Source organism: Oryctolagus cuniculus, chromosome 1 (assembly GCF_051225735.1).
Source record: "Oryctolagus cuniculus isolate XC-2025 breed Fujian yellow rabbit chromosome 1, ASM5122573v1, whole genome shotgun sequence".
Lineage (NCBI taxonomy): Eukaryota > Metazoa > Chordata > Mammalia > Lagomorpha > Leporidae > Oryctolagus > Oryctolagus cuniculus.
In genome coordinates this window covers 43,371,236-43,377,006 of record NC_142867.1, presented here as the reverse complement: position 1 = coordinate 43,377,006, position 5,771 = coordinate 43,371,236, and the positions used below count along the sequence as shown (strand labels likewise).

At 38.3% G+C, this 5,771-nt stretch overlaps 1 pseudogene; it reads left to right on the top strand.

Annotated features, from left to right (window-relative positions):
* Nucleotides 1-3,990: 3,990 nt before the first annotated feature.
* LOC103351726 (coatomer subunit delta pseudogene) lies at nucleotides 3,991-5,379 on the top strand (annotated as a pseudogene).
* The last annotated feature ends 392 nt before the right edge of the window (nucleotides 5,380-5,771 follow it).

The window sequence follows — 5,771 nt, the reverse complement described above, 5'->3', positions numbered from 1 at the left end:
ATAGTTTCAAAATGCAATACATTCTGAGTTTTTATATTGTTCTCTTGTGACAATAAATAAAGATATTAGATTCTAGTGGATGTTTATTATTTAGCAAATGCTGTTGACGTGTACACATACATGATCTGATCAGTAATGAAAAAAATTCTTGAGAATTCTCTTTATGGGAAAAGGGCAGATTCCTTATTCCTTCAGCTAAGTTCATTTTTTAAAAAAGATTTATTTTTATCTGAAAGGCAGAGGTACAGAGAGGCAGAGAGAGAGATGGAGAGAGAGAGAGAGAGAGAGAGGGAGAGAGAGAGAGAGAGGTCTTCTATCTGCTAGTTCACTACCCAAATGGCTGCAATGGCTGGACCTGGGCTGATCTGAAACCAGGAGCCAGTAGCTTCTTCCAGGTCTCCCACATGGGTGCAGGGGCCCAAGCACTTGGGCCATCTTTTACTACTTTCCCAGGCCATAGCAGAGAGCTGGATCAGATGTGTAGCAGCTGGGACACAAGCCCCTGCCCATATCATATGCTGGCACTGCAGGAGGAGGCTTAGCCTACTATGTCACAATGCCAACACCTATTGGTGTTTTTCTTTTTTTCTTTTTATTTTTTCCCAAATAAAACTTTCATTTAATGAATACAAACTTCATGTATTTCCTAAGTACAACTTTAGGAATATATTGATTTTTCCCACCATAACCCCCCTCCTACCCGTACCCCCACCCCTTCCTCCTTCCTCTCCCATTCCCAGTCCCATTCTCCACTAAGATCATACACAGAAGACAAACTCTATATTAAGTAAAGTGTTAACAATTTTCATGAAAACAAACAAACAAACAAAGAACAAACTGTTCTTCAACAGTTGAGACAAGGGCTGATTAAAGTCATTGGATCTTAAAATTAATTTCCTTTCTATTTTTTTTAGAAACTTAATTAACTTTAAAGAAGTACCCAGGAATGATACATCTTTTTGGAACAGTTAGACATAACTGCAATACAACTTATAGAGGACAGAGGTCCTGCACAGTGACCCTTGTTGTTAATCTAACAATTAACACTCTTATGTATGATGTCAGTGATCACCAGAGGTTCTTGACATGAGCTACCTAGGCTATGGAAGCCTTTTGAATACACAGCTAAGTTCATTTTAAAACCCAATAGATTATATTTGAGGCATGCATAAGAAGATTCTGAAACATGAAGCAAAGAAGGCAGACCTGCTAATGACGCTTGCGACAGAAGGAATGACATGGTGGCAAGTTCTGTTTCAATTTTCTCCCCCACATATTCTGAATGTATAGCTGAAGAAGCTCATGACCCAAAAATGTTGAGAAGAACGCACGAAAAAAAGCCCCCAGCAGCAGTTTACTCACTCTATTCAAAGGTCCAGGAAATGAGAGACTCCCAGCTAGGTAGACAGGGATCAGGAGGTCACAACCCCACCTTCTGGAGATGAGTCACAGAAGACCTGAGAAAAGTCAAGCTTCTGTGAAGTATCTTCATGTGATGTGCCAGTCCTTGTAACGAAGATTATCCTGTGGTGTTGTAATTGATCCAGGTAACAAAAATTGTATGCATCTTAGGTGAACGTTTCTTGTGTTTTCTGTTCTTTTATTTTTCATCCCAGATGGGATTTTCATCCAATTAATTGGCAGAGGAAAAGAATTGTAATGAACACAAACCCCTGAAACAAAAGGAACCACATAGCACGACAGCAAGACAAACAGCAAGAATAAAGAAAATTACTGAAGACAGAGAGGGGTACTACACAATGGTAAAAACATTAATCCATTCAGAAGAGACAAAAATCCATCAGTTTATATGCACTGAACAATAAATCTGTAAAAAACAATAAAAAAGTGAAGTGAAGAAGACAGATGTAAAGGAGAAGCAGTGAAATTCACAATTATAGTTGGATGCATCAACAATCCTTTCACAGAAATTAACAGAAAAATTGGATAGGAAATCAGCAATATACAAAATTAGTTAATACCACCATTAACCAACAGTCGATCAACTGTTTTAAAATAATCTACGAAAAAGTGGCAGATCACATTTTGAGCCATAAAACTCTACAAATGTAAATAGTTAAAAATACACAATGTATATTCTCTGAGCATAATTCTAAGCTAGATGCCTAAAATAAAATACCTTCATTTACTTGGGCCACCAGTGACTAAATACTATAAACCAGGAGGGTTATAGATAATAGGAATTTAGTTCTCACAGTTCTGGAGGTTGAGAAGTCCAAGTTCACAGCACGGGTAGATTTGATGTCTGGTGAGGGTCCATTTCCTTGTGCACAAATGTACCTTTCTGCTGGATCATCACATGCTGGAAGGGGAAGGAAGTTGGTCTCAGGCCTCTTTTATAAAAGCATCAATGCCACCCCCCAACAAGGGATCCACCCTCATGACCTAATCACCTCCTAAGGTCCCATCTTGTACTGATCATGTTGTGAGTTAGGATTTCAATCTATGGATTTTGAGGGAGCATAAACATTCAGTCCCACTCTTGACATGTAAAAGGAAAATGTTCCAAAACTTGGAAACTAAAAAATACATTTCTAAACATCGCATGGGCACAGAAGTGCCAAGGGAGAAAATTCCTTGAAATAAATAAAAGTTTAAATACACTGTATCCACATATATAGAACATAGCTGAAGCAGTGTTGAGAAGGATATATATTATATATAAAATAATATATATAATGTATATATAATATATGTTATATATTATATATATGATAAGGATATATATATATATAATACATCCATTAGAGAAGAGGGAAGGTCTCAAATATCTAAATTCTTACCTCAAGAATCCCAAGAATTAGAGCAAAGTAAACCAAAACACAAGTAGAAGGAAAGATAGAATGATTGGTAAAAATGAATTAACTTGAAGAGAAAATCAGTGAGACAAAGTGCAGTTCATTTAAAAATAGAAATAAAATTGAAAAACTGTTGACAAGACTGACAAAGAAAATGGTAGACAAAACTTAGTAATTTCTTGAGCATCATAAACTACCACAACTCACAATATCAGACAAATAATTTGACTGCAACTATAAGGAAATTGAAATAAAAATTTAAAAATTTGCCAAGCACAGTTTCATTGAATAATGTAGTGTATACTTAAAGAAGGATTATCAATAATTCTATATGATCTCCTCCAGAAAATAGAAGTTGAGGGAAGGAAGACTTTCCAATTAATTTGATCAAAACTAAGATGTGGCAGAATATAAGAGGAAATTAGGGGCCAGTATTCCTCAAAGCTATAGATGCAAAATATTTTAATATTTGCTAATATGGCTCAGCAACATGTATCATTTTATATACTATGACAAATTGTGATTAATTATAGGGATACAAGGTAAGTTCAATATTTTTTAAAAAATCAGTCCATGTAAAGCACCACAGTAACAGACTAGGATGAAAAAAATTCACATGATCATTCCAACCAATGTAGACAAATCGTTGGACAAAACTCAGTGCTCTAAGTGTTACAGAAGTAGAGGTGAACTACCTCAATTTATTCAAGGCTATTAACAACACACCTCTAGCTAACTTGATACTTAATGTTATAGACTAAATGCTTTCTCTGATTGGGGATATGGAGGTGCAGTAGGGACTCAAACTCATGTACTTCATTATGGGGTGTGAGTGCTCCAACTGGCTTCTTCACTTGATCTTAGCCAAAATACCAAGAAGCGATTCCAAGTGGCTTCTTAACCCCTTTACTCTTGTTGAGTTTTGAGAATTCTTTATATACATTAGACACTAGTTATTTGTTAAATCCATGGCTTGCAAATATTTTTTACCCAGTCTGTGCTTCAAATAAATACATCATTTAAAATAATTATCTATAGAAATTGGACAAAGGGGCTCCTGCCACAGGGCCACGAGGACTGAAGCAACTGGGACTCTCCTTCCTCTGATCCCAGACCTAGGCCCGGTGAAACTAGAGAACAGGTGCACTCCACCACTGCCCTCACTGTGGTGCTGTTGGCAACAGCAGTCTAAAAAAGCACAAAAGCAGGGAAGGCCATTATTTCTCTACAGTTTTGGAAATGACCTGAACTCTGATTGAGGGCTTGTCCAGAGCTTTTCCAAAGGTGATGATCACTGGGAAACGACATACATTGGTTGAAACAGAGAATGTGAAATACATCTAGCAGCCTATGGAGAAACTGTGCATGATAGTGATCACTGCCAAAAGCAGCAATATTTTAGATTTGGAAACTGAGACTCTTCTCAAAAGTAATCTCTGAATATTGTCAAACCTTAGAAGAGAATGAATTATCTGAGCACTGTTTTGATTTGATTTTTGCTTTTGATGAAATTGTTACTTTGGAATATTGGGAGAATGTTAAGTTGTCACAGACAGGAGCCTTCACAGAAATGGATTCTCCTGTGGAGAAGGTGTTTAGAGCAGTCAGAGAGACTCTAGAATGTGAAGCCAAGGCTGAAATGAGGTATAAAGCAAAGGAATGATAACAGACCCAAAGAGATGCAAAGGCCTGGCAAAAAAGCACGAGAATTTGGGGATTTGGAAGCTCTGCAGTGTCTGGAGGCAGCTTAGTTACCATGATCACAGAGACCATCATTGAAACTGATAAACCAAAGATAGCACCTACATCAGATAGGTCTTCGGGCCCCAGCAAGGCTTTGAAACTTTGAGCCAAAGATAATTTTGTGCACAAATTGAAATCTGAAGGTAAAATTATCATGTCCTCCAGTACAGGCAAATATACTTTGGAGGCAATCAAAATGCATGCTTCACCCACTAAAAAGGAAAGTGTTCATATGAAGATTGAAGAAAAGATCACACTAAATTGTGGATGAGATGGAGGATTATAGAATATAGAGTTACATGAGATGATCATGCTTAAGATCACAGATGACAAATTTGGCTAAATTTGTCTTCATGTGGGAAATAAAGATAAGAAATGGGCATAACTACAGACCCATCCCAATGTGGATAAATCTTTTCATTGCAGAGTCTCTAATTGGCTTAAAGAATCCAGAGAAGTTATTTCCTATCAACAGTGATGTAGGGGTTCTAAAGTGGAGACTACAAACCATAGAGGAATCTTTTATTCCACTGGCAATTTCTAGCCTTCAGAGAGTGGAAATGGCTGTGATATCAAAAGAGAATATGAGCTACAAGAAGATAATCACCATTCCACTCCCATCTGATGCCCCACCTGTGATTGGCGAGATCGATGGGGAATATCAACATGACAGTCCATGAAATACCTTGGGTGGTGCCTGCCAGTATTCAAGTTTCCTGATCTCCCCCAACCAAATTACTGTAACATACAGGTTACGAAAGTGACTCAGAGAGATAGTACAGTTCCATCTGATTTTCTGCAGAGAACATTTTCCTAGTGGCTAAGTACAAAACTCAGTAAAATGAAGGAGAGGAGCCAAAAGGGAAAATCTTGAAATCAGTAAAGAAGCTGACGGGACCAGCGCTGTGAAGCAGGGGGTTAAAGCCCTGGCCTGAAGTGCCAGCATCCCATATGGGCCCGGGTTCTAGTCCCGGCTGCTTCGCTTCCGATCCAGCTCTCTGCTATGGCCTGGGAAAGCAGTAGAAGATGGCTCAGGTCCTTGGGCCCCTGCACCAACATGGGGGACCCATAAGAAGCTTCTGGCTCCTGGCTTTGGATTGACGCAGCTCTGGCCATTGCGGCCATCTGGGGAGTGAATCAATGGATGGAAGACCTCTCTCTCTCTCTGTCTCTACCTCTCTCTGTAACTGTCTTTCAAATAAATAAAAT